Source organism: Scylla paramamosain, chromosome 8, assembly GCF_035594125.1.
Source record: "Scylla paramamosain isolate STU-SP2022 chromosome 8, ASM3559412v1, whole genome shotgun sequence".
NCBI classification, from domain to species: domain Eukaryota; kingdom Metazoa; phylum Arthropoda; class Malacostraca; order Decapoda; family Portunidae; genus Scylla; species Scylla paramamosain.
This window is the reverse complement of record NC_087158.1, coordinates 16,629,976-16,646,619: the sequence shown is the minus strand read 5'-3', so window position 1 is coordinate 16,646,619 and position 16,644 is coordinate 16,629,976. Positions and strand designations below refer to the sequence as shown.

General features: G+C 39.9%; 2 long non-coding RNA genes across 5 annotated transcripts; one reads left to right on the top strand and one right to left on the bottom strand.

Moving 5' to 3' along the window:
• The first annotated feature begins 910 nt into the window (after nucleotides 1–910).
• Nucleotides 911–12,479, top strand: LOC135102869 (uncharacterized). Of its 4 annotated transcripts, none has more exons than XR_010269813.1 (5): nucleotides 911–1,070; nucleotides 9,052–9,090; nucleotides 9,341–9,390; nucleotides 11,773–11,839; nucleotides 12,203–12,479. It is a non-coding gene; the product is annotated as an uncharacterized LOC135102869 (long non-coding RNA). The 4 variants fall into 4 exon arrangements; XR_010269816.1 differs by having other exon boundaries at nucleotides 9,052–9,142; XR_010269815.1 differs by having other exon boundaries at nucleotides 9,052–9,147.
• Nucleotides 10,059–16,416, bottom strand: LOC135102871 (uncharacterized). The gene is made up of 2 exons (XR_010269817.1): nucleotides 13,735–16,416; nucleotides 10,059–13,456 (listed from the first exon to the last, which is right to left on the bottom strand). It is a non-coding gene; the product is annotated as an uncharacterized LOC135102871 (long non-coding RNA).
• Between the last annotated feature and the right edge of the window lie 228 nt (nucleotides 16,417–16,644).

The window sequence follows — 16,644 nt, the reverse complement described above, 5'->3', positions numbered from 1 at the left end:
AATAATAAAATTGGTAGTAATAGTAGTAGTAGTAGCAATTGTTGTTGTTGTTGATAATGATGACAATGATGACGATTATGATGATGTTATAGAAGTAGTAATGAAAGTAATATAAAACGAAAGAGTAGCAGTTATAGGAGTAGTAGCTACGTACTGTACTGCCGTGGCGGGACGCGGAAACACGAGTCGGAGTCGGATTGGTTGTAAAATAACAACTTCATGGTCGGGTAAGGTTTGTCCTTCAGGAGTGTCACATTCAGGTTCGATTCGCGGCCACATACTGCCAAGTCTGGAAAAGTGGTGCCAATCACTCTTGAGCACACTAGACTGGTTTACGTTACGCTAGGTTAGGCTTAGATCTAGCTATTAAAAGAGTAACTTTGTGTAGGATTCACAATGAGAGTATTTCCAAGAATATCCTGTGGCTAGTTTAGAAGCTACAGCCGGCCGTCATCACAGGCAAGCGTATATATTCACACTGACTTAAAAAAAAAAAAAAATACGTCCCGGCCACGTCCATCCCACGGATTCATAACATTTATTTTTCACTGTTTCTTAAAGGAGAACGTATTCATTTAAACATTATAGAAGTACCGTGAAAAAAAAAAATAAGTACAGTAGTAGTATTATAATAGTAGTAGTAGTAGTAGTAGTAGTAGTAGTAGTAGTAATTAGTGATGATGTAGTAGCAAAAGTAGCATTAGTGATAGAAATAGTAAAAGAAAAGTGTTGGTACTGGCGAGTTCCAGCTTATAATCACCATCCTTGTAACCTATCAGTAACATATAGAATGAAAATAAGAATTAGGCCCAACAATGAAAAGAGAAGAATATCAATAAACATAAGACTTCAAATTTAAATACCCGTGAGAAAGCAGGCGCCATTTTTAAAGTCCAATAAGGAGGCAGTATGCCAAATCTTCGTTATTCATCGTGGCGGAGGAAGAGGAAGCACTGAGCAAACCTTTGTCCCATTTTCCTGTTTTTATACCACTTTCGACCACAGTAAGTGTTGTGGTAGCTACAGGGAGCGGCACATGCCTTCAGGAGCTTCTCAGTCCACTGAAGGAGGTGAGGAAGGAGTGAAAAGAAGTGATATAAGCCGAGATGTAAGACAGCCGGCAGGTTCCGAGGACGTGTGCTTTGTTCCAACATTTTTTGTCACGTTGCTCAGGGACATGTTTGTGCTGTGTTGTGTGTCCCTTGTTTATGTCTCACCTCTGTTATCTCGCTAGTCTGCCTTCATGTACGAGTGTTGCATCTTGCTACTTGTTTTTGTGAGTTGTGCTGCTTTGTCAGTTACCTAGACTCTCGTTGCTGCTGAATTATTCGTGATTCTAGTTTGGTATTATTGGAGTTTTTATCTTGTCATTTACCTAGGTTTTTACTGAATCATTTTTTTTATGATAATTAATATTTGTAAGACATATTTCTTATATAGTCTTTCTATCGCAAGCTAATAGTTTTCGAGGTAGGATTTTTAAAATTATCATTGGGCTCACGCAGAAAGGCTGTCATGGCGGACCTCTTCAGTTCGCTTCGCTATACTGATGACTCTACTGCTACCAACCGATTTTCAGCACTAGTATTGAATGTTACAATCACGTTTGATAGCTTGTCATAAGGACAGCGAACCCCTTGGGTGGCTCCCAACCTTATCAGCTATATTTCATTTAAATGGGTATAAAGTAAGCTCATTAGTGACCACGAAGTGTTATGGAACTCCACAATTGTATCCAAAGTGAGACTGGGGCCAAGGAAGTGAAGAAATTGATATAAAACTTGAGTCACCAGGATGGCTGCCTCCTCTCCTGGTGTAAACAAAGACACCCAAGGTAGGTTCCCATGCATTATATGTCAGCACCACTGTGATACTGGGATTAAGTGCAAGAGTTGAAACGTGGAGCCACTACCTGTGCCCTGGAGTGCCTACACATTGCATAATAGTGCTAGTGAACTCAAACAGGAGATACACGTGCCAACCATGTGCCAGGATAACCCACTCAGATTATGATCATCAGGCAGCAAACATAGAAAATATAAACATAAGGAGTCATCACAGATGTAAGAGAAAAGGACTCGGAACTCAGAATCTGATGGTACTGATGCCGGCATACCAGGGAACTAGAACACAAGGAATGATGACTGTATGCCAGACCTGAGAGACACACCAGAGCACATCAGTCTCCCATATTTCTCCTAGTTGCACATCTGGGACATAAGACACCTAGGAGCTAACCCAGTGGGAGAGCATTGGCACAGCAAGGAGCCACCACAACAGCCACACCAAGCACAGGCTTCACAGTGCAGCAAACCCCAGAGACCACCAAGCCAACACCAGTATGCAGACACTACCGACATGGAAACTGCAAGTATTGAAGGAAAGCTAATGGGTGCCCTCTTTCACATCCCAAGGTGTGCATGAAATTTGTGAAACACGGCTTTGACAGTAAAACAGGATGCAAGGAAGGAAGACAATGTAAGACAATGTAAGGCTGTCCATCCTGTCATATGCAAGTATTCTCTGCATAAGAAAGTGTGCATAAGAAAATGTGACTGCAGGTACTCCCACATTAAGGGAACCAAGAGGACCCAGCCTGAACAAGAGGCACCGCAGTTGGTGAACAGACACCACCCTGGGCCACACAACAGAGAGGAACCAATAGATAACAAAAATGGACCGGCAGCCAGAAAAAAAAAAAAACACACTTTCAACACAGAGAAACACCATCTCAGAAAATGAGGACCTAATTATTTTAGGAAACAAAGTGTGGATGCTACCATCACAACAGAAACAACTGCAACAAATGATGGCCCATCTTATGAACAAAATGGAAAGTCCAGAACCCTGGAAAAAAAGGTGTTGCAGCCCCCATTAATAAAACTCCCAACAGCTAATATCAGGGGCTTATATCCAAGGTGCAATCAAAACAAAGTACCACTACAAGAAATAGCCATCCCAGACAAAATATCCCTGATTGACCCAACTGAAACACATCTAAACAAGAACATAAAAGATGCAGAGATAAGGATAGAAAACTATGAACTTTTCTGCACCAACAAAAAGGATGGAAGTCATGGTGGAGTAGCCATGTATATTGAAAACAATCTGGCAACAAATACAGAAATACTGCAGAGCTTTCTCTCTCTCTCTCTCTCTCTCTCTCTCTCTCTCTCTCTCTCTCTCTCTCTCTCTCTCTCTCTCTCTCTCTCTCTCTCTCTCTCTCTCTCTCTCCTCCTTTTCCCACACAATAGGAACTGCTGATTTTCAGTGAAAAGGAGAGTAATACAAAACACAGAAAATGACCAGAAAAAATATTCTCGTCCTCACAGATGACACGTGCATTATAATATCACTGTTACCCCCACTCCCCCCCCCCTTTGTAAAGTAATGAGCTTGAAAAAATAACAAGTAATAAATTTATAGATTTGAGAGAGAATCTCTCATACTTCCGTCACACAATCAACGTCTCATCCACTTCCATAACAATCCCAGGACCACCAATGCCGCTTTGGTCATTCAACCAGAAATCTGTAACTTCACTACAGAAGGAATGCCAGTCGATGGAAGTATGGCAAGGTATTTGCAGGCACTTCATTACAGTTCTGTGGTCCCAGTGCTTACTCAGCCAGTGGCTGGCAAATAAAATAACCTTCCATGCTAAAAGGTGAGTGTTCTCCAGGAAGGTACCCTTTCCATCTGCAACAGTGAAGTTGCAGTAATGGTGCTTCTTAGTTTTGGGGATCACATAGCTTGCCCTGCACCTCCAACTTTTGGTACTTTTGCAGAGTGTACAGTCATTGTTACAATGCAGTTCTTGCACTTGGCACATTTTGGCAGAACACCTTGTTCCCTCAGGAAAGTTACTGCTGCTTTGTTTTTTCTCGTAGAAATGGAAATGACCAAAAAGTAATTGTCAGAGCAGCCACCACATGTGGACATCTTAGCTAGACTGATTCAAATTCAACCTGCGTCTCTCTTCTTCAGTGAAACAAAGCTCCCTGATAGGCTGAAATAAAGTAAGTGTTTTTTTTGTTTTTGTTTTTTTGTTTTTTTGTTTTTTTTCTTTCAGCTTGCAGCTCTGTCTTAATTCAAAAATACCAATTACTGTTAATTATTTTCCACTGGTGCATTGAGGTTATAATAAATTCTTGAGACATATGTATGGGATTGAAAATACTCAAAATAAAAGGCTCTATCTGATGAGAGAGGTAAGAACTGCTGCTGTTCCATAGGCAAGAAAAGTAACAGGTACCTGGTTAGTTAGGTTAGTTAGACATGGTTAGTTTTAATGTTTTCATGACCTCCTGTGGGCTATGTTACTGCATCTGTCTCTTCCTCCTCATCGTTCATTGCTAGCTTACTTCATCATTTCTGCCAGATCTTTGTCCGTCAAGGTGGCAGAGTGGGCATCAATTAGTTTGTTGAACTCCTCATGGGTGACATCATTGAAGCCTTCATCCCCCAGGATTTTCACCAATTCACTGCCTTGTCAATGCACTCAAGGTTGATTTCTTCTAGTGAGGAGCCCTTATAATCATTAACACTCTCTGGCCACAGCTTCCTTCAGCAGGAATTGAGTGTTTTTCACCTCCTGAAGTGTCCGCTGAATGATCAACAAGCACATTGCAATTGTGAAATTGCGCCAATATGCCTTGAGGTTAAAGTTTTTGTCAGCATCCATGGCATCCACTAGGTGCTGCAGAGAATACATAGTATAAAGAGCACTGTATAAAAGTATAGTATAAAAGGCACTGATCATGCCTTGGTCTGTAGGCTGGATGAGAGAGGTGGTGTTGGGAGAGAGGAACTTGATTTGTATATTATCATAGTACTAATTGACTGGGTGGCCAACAGCACTATCACCAACAACACCTCCATGCCAGTATTTGGCATGGAGGCAAACTTCAATGATCTTATAAACCAAACTTCCTGTCTGTTCACTCCTGTGCTGATAATACCACCCATGTCTTTTCATAGACATCCAACCCTTCAGGGAATAAACAGTTCACGCAGAGAAGCCACAGAACGCCTGACTTCTAATCTAAAATTTCTTAGTGAGACAGAGGAAACTTGGTATTGTTCAATGTCTCAAAAACTCAATTCCTTCATCTATCAGCTCAACACAACCTTTTAGATAACTAGCCCCCATTTTTCAATGACACTTAACCATCCCCCTCTTCTACACTGAACATCCTTGGTCTATCTATCCTTTACTTACAATCTAAACTGGAAACTTTACATCTCATTTCTAGCTAAAACAGCTTCTATGAAGTTAGGTGTTATGAGTTTTCATCACCAGGTTTTCTCACCTCTCCAGCTGCTAACTCTGTACAGGGGCCTTATCCATCCATGTATGAAGTATGCTTCACATGTATGGAGGTGGGGTTCACTCATACCACTCTTTAGACAGGGTGGAATCAAAAACATTTTGTCTTATCAACTCCTCTCCTCTAACTGTCTTCAGCCTCTCATTGCCACAGTGTTGCATCTCTTGCTATTTTCCATCATTATTTTTATGCTAACTGCTCTTTTGATCTTACTAGCTGGACTGTCTTCAGCCTCTCTCTCATCGCTGCAGTGTTGCATCTCTTGCTATTTTCTATCACAATTTTTATGCCAACTACTCTTTTGATCTCGCTAACTACATGCCTCCCCTCTCACAGCCTTACTGCACAAGACTCTTCTTTCTCTCACCCCTATTCTGTCCACTTCTTTAATGCAAGAGTTAATCAGTATTCTCAGTCATTCATCCCTTTCTCTGGTAAACTGGAATTCCCTGCCTGCTTCTGTATTTCCTCCTTCCTATAACTTGAACTCTTTCAAGAGGGAGTTTCAAGATATCCTTTAATTTTTGACAACTGCTTTTGACGCTGTTTGGGTACCAGCACCTCAGTGGGTTTTTTATTCTCTTACAAGTGTGTTGCCCTTGGCCAATGTCTCCTACATAAAAAAATGCTCTTTGGGCTGAAAGACTTAGCCAGTGGTGGTATCCGGCTACTCTGAAAACTCCCCATTAGTTAGATTAGGAAATCAACTAATACGTGAAATCATGAATACTGAACTGCAGATACGTAGGGGAACACTATAGTTCTATTGACTTAGGGTGTTGACAAACCAACTCGAAAAGAGAATGAACAACACCTGAAAATTGAGGCATCATTCTTCAGTAAAAACTGACCATACTGATAAAGTGGCACAAAACAGCAGAATTCTTTGGTTGAGGAATGCTTACAATATCTGCTATCTTCTCTGGCAGTAGCAGTCCTTCCAGTCATGAGATGGCTGAGGAACTGTAGACTTTCTTGATTGAAGATTCACTTGTCCAGCGAGATCCTGAGGCTGTTTTTGTGCAGCTTCTGTAAGACTAGGTCCAGATCTCGAAAATGCTGTTCTTCATTAGGAATAGTGAAGTGGTTAGATTTCTGGGGTAACTGGTGCAAAAGGTGTTTTGAAACAAAACTGCAATACAATGGTATAGCAATATTATCAGTGTTATGCAATTTGATGCTGCCACTTGTTAAGATTTGACTCATGTAGCACACAAATTCACTATTTCTCTAATATTTGGAGTTGTACTCCTGGCCAATTGTTCCATTATAATTCACACTTGGCAGGAATATATGATTTTTCTGGGCTTTTCCCTCCTTCACCACTCTCACTATATTTTGCTATATTTTGCTTATTGTCACTGTTCTTTGTAGTAATGTTTTCATGCCCCCTCTGGTTTTGAGCCTTGGAAGACTTATGGTCCTGGTGGAGTCCCTCACTTATTCTCAAAAACTGTAATCAGACTTAGTATACTATAAAACTAATTTATCTTCAATATTTCTTTATTACTTCAGAAATTAAACTTTTGATGAAAATTTAGACATTGACAAAGTATCATTACTAATACTGTGAGTTGTCTTTTTGTTGGTTCATTGAGATTTACAGTCAATAGAAGTTCTTTATATCCCCTCCTCACTAATCTCCCTTGTGTTCTCCCTTACCTCCTCTCATCCCTCACATATCTTCCTCCATCCCTACCATCTCTCTTACTAGACTTCCTCCTTACAACCTTCAAGAGTGTCAAGGCTGATTAAAATTCATTCAGGCCTTGGTGATTCTCTTGGCTCCATCAGTTGCATTTCCTTGACTGTCGTAACAGTGGTCTGATCCCTGGCAAAAGCCCCTTACAGCTAACTTATCCCACCTTCAGACCTGTTCTTCAATTTTTACATGATGTTCCATGGTCAACCATCACACTTCTTCCTTATTCCTCTGTCTTCCATCCTCCCTACACCTCTGTTGTGCCTAAATCATGGTACAACCTACTCACAAGGCACAATCACAATTAGAAATTAGGTAACTTGATTTTTAATGACCTTACATAAACCTTGCATAAACAAACTTACATCTAATGTAATTTACTAAGAGCCGATATCTTCATACCTGGTTTTTACATGGTTGGAATCCCATGAAGGGAACCCCCATAATAGCTGGCAGAACACCACTATGAAAGATGACAAGAAAGTTTGCTAGAAGCTGGTGACAAATGACAAAATTAAAAAGAGCATCTCCCAAATAATCACCAAAATCTTTACTGAATGTGTTATGACTGGATAATTGGGGTATTCGCCCCGTTTGGGTCTGGAACCCAAATTTTTTTGTTTTTGTCTGGCAGTTTTTCCAGACCCCATTGGGTCTGGAAAACTCCCAGATTCACCAGCTGACTGAATTTTATACATAAAAGCTGGTCAGCTGGAAAAAAAAAATCTTTTATTTGTGTTATCAAACCATCTAGTAAAATATTAAGAACATTTTTAGCCACTGTCATCTAGCAGAGAGTAAGAAACATGGCAAAATGACCTAAATACCATGCACATTATCTCTGGTTTGGGATGTATCATCACCTTGGGAAGAATGCTATTTTTTTCCTCTCTATATCATGACCTTACTTTATCCATTTAAGTTATAGTTAACATAGCTCATATATAAATCCTGGTACTCATGAAAGAAACAACTATGTTTTGATGCCAAATCTTAGCAGGACACTGAAGAATGTTTGTCGACATTATCTCCCAACATCTTCCCTAAGTTGCTACTTGTTTGTTTACATCCTGTCTCCCAATGTCTTCCCTGAGTTACTGCTTTCTTCTTTGGAAATACAACCCATCCCTTCACCCCTTGGTTCTTCTTTCCTGATGTGTTTGTACAGTCAACCACAACAGATGTATAGACTGGGATTTTACAATAGCACTACAAACTCCTATTTCCTGTCTTGGGTTTGTTGGGTGTTTTAGAGAAGTTGGTGTGTCTGATACCGGTCAGTTTTGTCTTTGTGGTTTCAGTTGTCACAGTATCGTCAACACAAATAATACTTGCTCGACTCTTCTGGGGATTTGCCAGATAAAACCAGTGAAACCAGTGAAAAATGTTTCAAACTAAATATGTAGCAGGAGCCCAGAAATAAATCTGGAAACAGAGCCTAGTTGCGAATATTTAGCTTATAATAACAGTTCTGTAGAATGTGCATCACCAGATCCTGTGGATAATGTTAGCATAAACACTTGGAATCAGTGTTTTGTATCATTTAAGTACAGTGCATCAAGATGGATTGTGAGGCAGTTTTAGAATGTGCTTCTCCAGAGAACTGTTGAGAGCGTTGACCAACCCCAACATTAAAACAGCTGGTGATCACCAGCAACTCAGCTCATAGCAAATGCCCCAATTCTGCCAAGTCAATGGGAGGAGTTGCAAAGGTCTCACAGTTTGAACTAAAATCTATCTAGCTTTGCATGTGATGTCAGGTTCAGATATCTTGTTGCCATGTCTTCTTGAGTCAGTTGCAGGAGCAATGGTGTGGTCAGGAGGGAGATGTTATAGTTGACATATCACTGAAGATCTTCCAAAATTTTATTGCCAGCACACAGTAGTCTACCTTTCACAGACTGAAGGTCTAGTGTCTTAAGATGTTGATCATAAAGCATGTTATTGAATTGTTTAGTTTGCTTGGTTGACTGAACTGATTCTAGTTGACTGAAGTCATTACCTTTGCCCTTGTTCCAGAATGATGACCCAAACTCTGGAAGTGGATGTATGCAGGAGGTAAATACCTTGCCCATGAAGATGGCAGACTGACATCACCAAATGGACTTATGTAGAGTATGAGCTAGTCCTGTAGTCTTTGCAACTATAGTTCAGATGTGGTTGTGGAATCCTGATGCTGGCTAGATAGTTATGCCTAGACAGACAGATAAATAATGGGAAAGATAAATGAAAAATAATAATATTCACTTTGTTTTTATTTACAGTGGTAAACAAAAAATAATAATATTCACTTTGTTTTTATTTACAGTGGACATCTGGCATCCTGGTAGTGGTGGTGGCAGGGCTTCCCTTGAAATAGTTAGTGTGGGAAATGTGGAAAGCTAGTGATTTACACATCATAAAAGTGGTGCCATGTGGGAGGGAGGAAGGGATGTAAAGGGGGTGTTCTTTCATGGGTATTGGCCTTATCACACACACACACACACACATCTATCTGTCTGTAGCACAGCATGCAGGGATGAAAATACGATCAGCTTCACTGTGAGAACCATACACAATCCCTCTTCCATTGTGGAGGAAATGAATGGGAGGTCCATGGAAGGATTTCAGGGGAATGTTCCTTCAATTGCAGCTTCCTTGGTGGTATGGAGATGAAGGGGAGTAGTGGTGGAGGGCAGTGATGGAGTGTCCAAGCCAAGTGGTGTGGTGGTGATGGTGCTGCTGCTGCTGCAGTGTAGTAATGGAATGTCCAATCAGGCACAATCAGCGTAGTGGTGTATCTTGACTACGAGTCCTCTAAGGTCGTTGTCTTGAAGCTGAAGTAGGAAGTTAGGAAACTTGTGAATTGTGCAAATAAAAAGGATCCATATAAGAATATATGTTTGTAGATAAACAACTTATATAGTATAAAAAATGCATTCATACATACATACATGTATGCATGTTATACATATGAGGCAGTGTTTTGTTTTTCATGGTATAAAGGAAAATCAGAATGGGTCTACATTCCTTCAAAGCTCTCTCTCTCTCTCTCTCTCTCTCTCTCTCTCTCTCTCTCTCTCTCTCTCTCTCTCTCTCTCTCTCTCTCTCTCTCTCTCTCTCTCTCTCTCTCTCTCTCTCTCTCTCTCTCTCTCTCATATGAGAGGCAATGACATACATTGAGAGGGAGAGGGAGAGAAACTTACTGTAAATATAGGAAAAGAGTGAAGGAAGGGAGGTGGCAAAATAACAAGAAAGATAAGAGGGAACATAATGAATGAGGGGCAGTGGGGGTTGGCATGCCAGTAAAGAGATGGACAAACAGTCTAGACACTTATTCATTATGAGTGAAGCAAAGTTTACTATGGAGGTTGTTTCATTTTGAGCGGCCTGGCCTGGCCCAACCATAATGCTGTTCAAACACTAATATCTCTGGAACTACGTGGCCGATCATAACAAAATTAACACCATATGATAGCACAACTCTATCAATTTGATATGATTAAGCTTTCATCTCTTCTGTTGGGTGAAATCAATTGGGTAACTTGCAAAAAGTAGAAGGATGTCAAAAATGAGATTTCTCAAAAACTATTCAACCAATTTTAATGAAATGTAAGAGGTGTCATGTTATAATTTTAATAAAAATTCCTCATGTCAACTTTCAAGTAGCAATGAGCATGCGCAAAGTCAAAATTCCAACTTTTTAACTAATTAACTAATCAAGTTCATATTTTGTTGTTAATGAGTAATAAAAGTTATAATGAAAAAGCATGTTAAATTTGCAACACTACTGCACATGCACAAAATACAGTACAAAACTTTTTGTAAAGTGACTCAGTTTTCTGAGTCACTCTCTTACATTTCATTAAAACAAAAATTGAGTAATTTTTGAGAAATACCATTTTTGACACCCTCCTACTTTTTGCAAGTTACCCATCCACTTCACCCAATAGAAGAGATGAAAGCTATATCATATAAAGTTGATAGAATTGTGCTATCATATGGTGGTAATTTCATTATGATTGGCCATAGTTCTGGAGATATTAGTGTCTGAATAGCATTATAGTTGGGCCAGGCCAGGCTGCTCAAAATGAAACAACCTCCATAAACTTTGCTTCCCTCATAATGAATGTTTGTCTATCTCTTCACTGGCATGCCAACCCCCACTGCCCCTCATTCATTATCTGTTCCCTCTTATCTTTCTTGTTATTTTCCCTCCTACCTTCCCTCACCCTTTTACCATATTTACAGTAAGGTGTCTCTCTCTCTCTCTCTCCCCCTCCTAGCATGTTTTCTCACTTATTTTCCACTATCTTTCTTTGGAATATTTCTTTCACCATGCTCACTCATGTCACTAATACACTCCATGAACTGAAATTCTCCAATCGCTGGTGTCTTTCATCTCAGCTTGTTAATCCCTATCCTTGTCATTATCTATATTTTAATTCCTCTTTTCTTTTGTCAACAAAGCTCACCATCTTTATGCTAGTGTTTGTGCTGACAGAGTTGCTCAGTGCTGGATTCAAACTTCCCCTGCAAACAATTAGAATATTCTAACATGGTTAGGTAGAGACAAGGCATTGCAAGTCTTAGGCATTTTCAGACCTCTCACTTATCCCCCCTACTTATTTCAGTCCTAAATTTGTCAAGAACCACAGTACTATTAGAATCCAAAGTACAGTGTTATTTTTATAACAATTCTATTGATGATCATTAGGAACTTACAAAGAACTTACATTAGTTGAATTTAATTATTATTAGGTTAGGTGATGCTGTTGGTTGGCAGCCATGGACAAGTGGCAGCCAGTCCTCTTGGGGGACATTACAAGTGAGTGTTACTGCTGTTACTTATTTGTGAGGATGAAACTATTTCTTTCTGGTAGATATCAGTCTGTTTCATATGAATCTGCTTTATGTTTTTATCTCAAATCATTAGTTTCCGAGGGAAGGGGGTTGGGGGAGTAAAAAATAAAAACTAGTGATTTGCAGGAAAAAATAAGCAGATTAATTCAAAACAGGCTAAAAACTATCAGAAAAAAAATTGTTTCATCAGGAATAGAAAGACTGGTGAAAGAGTGAAATTCTACCAAATTGTGTAGGGTATTTTTTGAGTGAGATAATGGAACTTAATGTCTCCCTTGCTTATGTGACCCACTCACTGACCTGGTCATTTCCACTGCCTGGTGTCCAGCTCTCATCAACTTGTTGATCAGCTCTATCTTCAAAGTCTCCTCATTCTGCAAGCTGTCCCTGGATACCACCTCCACAATCTTTACCTTCCTTGGGTAGGGAGGCAGGGCATGCTGGGACCCTCAGATCTGCGTGTGTGCCAGTTGTCTCAGCCACCAGAGAAGCTCAGCTTATACTTGTTTTACAAGGATTTCCATGCAGTTTCTTTTTAGCTTACACAGTGAATGGCGTGAGTGAAATCCAACATGATAAAAAAAAGATGATCACTGAAACCTGAATGGATTTTGATTGGCCTTGAGTTGTCTTGCCACTACTCATACTAAAGTTTCACCCTAAAATTCAACCAAACAACCAACAAACTCTGCCTTCCTACTTCTGCTCTTTCTTCCCCACCTCCACTTCATCCACACCAGCAGGAGACACACTGGCCATGGTGATATCAGGAGGGTGGTGGAGGCTCCCACTCCTGACCCCTCCTCAGGCTCCACAGTGATGGCACTGGCAGTAGTGGTGGTGGTGAAGATGGCAGTGGTGTCTTCTAGGCTGCCCAGCCCTGTGTTGTAGTCTGCAGTGACATCATCATCATCATCAAGCTGGCATCCAAGGTGTCAGATCTGTCATTCATGTGCCACAGGTCCTGGCACATGTCGTCTGTGCACCCCATCAAGACACCTGTCACTCGGAACCCACGGCAGAGTGTCTCGTGGCCTTCTGCGGGAGTCAGTGAGTTTTGTTAGCTTCCATGTGCTTATCACCACCATGATTATCAGCTGCCACTCCAAGACACACGCCTCCACATTCCTCTCTGCTCATCTGTGTCAGCTGTTGGGCCAATGGACGGATGCATGGTCATCATTATGGGAGTTGAGTTGCACCTAAGTGTGTGTGTGTGTGTGGGCAATGGTAATAACCCAGGTCTGTACTGACACTGACAGGAGTGACTCCAGTGGTGTCCCTCCAAGATCTGGCAGCTTTGGGTGCTCCACCCACCACATGCCACACTCAAAGGTACAACAAGTTGCACTCAAAGGCAGGATGAAAAGTTAACATGGCTGATTAAAACATTTGAAAACAAACATATACTTGAGTATAAGTATCAGTAAATAGGAATGTGAGACTAAGTCCCTGTGTTTACAACAGATATGAGGTGACGATAGCCAAGACATCTTTAGTCAATACACAGCACCCAGACAAACTTGCCTGGCAGGGAGGTGGACATATTGTTGGCCGAGACAACTGTAGCTGCAATGTTGCTCTGAAAACCATCAAATTCTTTTATCATAACTGTTTTATACTGTTCATTAAAAGTAAGTAACAATCATCTTCCACTAAGGACAACTAATTGGATTCTATTCTGCACAGAAATGCAAGATTGGGTTTTCCCTAAAGAGAGGAGCTCATTTTTGAAGTTCCTTTTGTTCACTGTAATAAATACTCTCACTAACTGGTAAACTTACAGAACCAATAAAACTTCAACCATTCCTGTATGATCAGTGCACACCTCTGTACAACCCATGGTGAAGGAACACTCACCACACTACACAACACTGCAATGAGCTTGACAACACACAGGTGAGGATGCAACACTGAGGGATGCACCACTGACACTCCTCCAAAGTGTTGATGGTCACGTCCAGGTCTTAGATCTCATTCTTCACAAAGGTGTCCACCACATCCTCCATGTGTTTTGCACCCGCCTACTTTGGCCTGGTGCTCCTCTTCTGCCTCCAACAACACAACATTAAAACGAGTCTTCTTCAGTCTTTCTTTGTTTCCACACTTCTCTCTAAATTCCTCCAACAATTAATAACACCAATGAATTACATCTAGTTCTCTTCAGTCCTGCTGTACTTCCACATTCCTCTCTAAATTCCTCCAATACTCTCTCCATCATTGGGATAACCTCTCCATTTCTTGCATCCTATCAAGTATAGGCCTCAACTTCATGGGTGGAAAACATCTCACAGGAGGAAAAAGCAAAAACCCAAAAATCAGAATATAAAACTTTTTAATATAGATTCTTACCTAACAAAACAAATCCACATTTTCATTTCCTTACTCATTTTATCAGGCAACTATGGCATAAGATGGGATTTCCAGATCCACTTCCATTTCAAAGTATCATAGGAGTTTCCAGTCCTACTTTCCATCCAAAACATCCAAGGAATTTGCAATCCTAACTTCCTTTCAAATCATCTGAATTTTCTCAAACACATAAGACAAAAAGCAAAAGCATCTCTGGATGGAGAAGATAGGCAGCCTTTATTTTCAACTGAGATTAATCTGTGAGTTGTATCCAGCCGTTGGTTAAATAAAGCACTGCAGCATGACTTGCATTGTAAAGATCTCTTAACCTTTAAGCTGACTAACCCAAATCTACAGCCAACAATCTTGTCATAGTAAGGAGAGAGAACACAGGCTGAAGCTAAGCTTTTGCTTTCCACCTCAGATTGCTTTTCATTAGTTTTATCAGCATCTAGAACTCTGCTTTTATGGATGGAACAGTTGATGACACTACTGGAGGGTACACATGCATTAGGAGCCTCTGAATAATGATTCAAGCAGGTGAGGGTTGCAACAAACTGAGGGCACAAAACCCCCACACATCACCTCTTGTATTTCAGTGTCAACCTCTTGTAAGTTGTCACTAAACACCCACACTTCTTATCTTGCTGAAAAATCATTCATTATGGATATCACTCATCCTATAAGCTTCACAGCAACTCCACCCCTAATACCTTTGTGGATTCAAAGTGTGTTTAAAGGTGATTTAAGGGATCAAAAAATGTTTAAAGAAGGTTTTTAAGGGATCCAAGAGTGTTCATTTAATATTGGATGAAAAAAAGGTGGATTAGGTAAGGTTAGGTTATGTGAGGTAAGGTATGAGGTTAGATAAAATTATATTGGGTAAGGTAATGTTAGATTAGGTAAGATTAAAGTGAATTAAGGCAAGGTTAGGTTAGATAAAGTTATAATAGATAAGGTTAGGTAAACTTACAATAAGTAAAGGTTAAGTTAGTTTAGGTAAAGTTACATTAGGTAAAGTTTTCATTTAAAATAAACAAAAATCATTTAAAATAAACAAAAACAAATATCAAATTAATATAAACACAAAACTATTCTATTCCAACAACTTTCCATAAACTTTTAATCATGAGGCACAATTCTCACCTACCCTTATTCCAACCGAACACAACCTAAACTAAGGCTTTTGGCTTCCATCCTACCGAGACCCTGCCGGGATAACAGCAGAAGACCAGCTTGGTAGCAATACTATATTATTTTGCTGGATTATCCTTCATTTCAGCTTACTGTTTTATTGTTCATTAAAATGTCATGCTTCATTCTGCCAAGGAGAGGTGTTCTACAAAGCCTCCATCATTATAAATAGCTAACATATTGTCCTTCAGCGTTACAATAATATACATAAATAGCTCTCTCTCTCTCTCTCTCTCTCTCTGGGAGTTGGGAGCATTTGTGTTTGTAAGGGCTGGTGCATCAGTAGTGTGTGGCTTTCCTCGCCAAGCCAAGAGAACGGGATAAAATGACGTTGAAAAACACGATACTCTATTCCTCTCTCCTCCTTCCAGAATACTCATTAACACCTACAAATCACAAATCAGGCTGGAAACACACAAGCAAGGTTATGGAACCAAATAAATCAAAGAAAACCGAAAACACTCACAGCCTCCAATATACACTCTATCTTTTTATCTATTTGTCTCTCTCTCCCCTTCCAGATTTCCTTTAACACTTAAAAGTTTCAAGTGTACACTGTACTTGTATGGTATTGTAAATATGTTTGCAAGTAAAATGATGATAGAGTGTATGTATAATAATGAGCAGTAAGACTGTAAGGGTGGGAGTCTGAGAGACATTGAGTTCAGTTTAAAAGAGGACTGGCAGGAAGAATGAATGGTAGGTAGGGGACAAGGGACAGGTGCATGATCCAGCACTCACAACTCATCTTTGCATATCTGAATCATTGTACATCACCATACAGCCTGGATGTGTTAACAGGAGGGTGCAGGAGGGCGTGCATTTTAAACTTTGTAATTTTACTTGCCTCGGACTGAAGCTCATACCATCAGATTTTTGCGCTCATATAAAGAAAATAGTGCCTAATTTACACATCTCATATTATTGGTTTCTTTTATAATGGATGTTTGTATAACTGGATCTCCCTGCACACACACACACACACACACACACACACACACAATATATATATATATATATATATATATATATATATATATATATATATATATATATATATATATATATATATATATATATATATATATATATATATATATATTTGTGTGTGTGTGTGTGTGTATGGAGAGAGAGAGAGAGAGAGAGAGAGAGAGAGAGAGACCCTCTCATCCCAGTGTCCAGGACATTATTAAATAATATTCAATGCACCACCACTCCCACCAC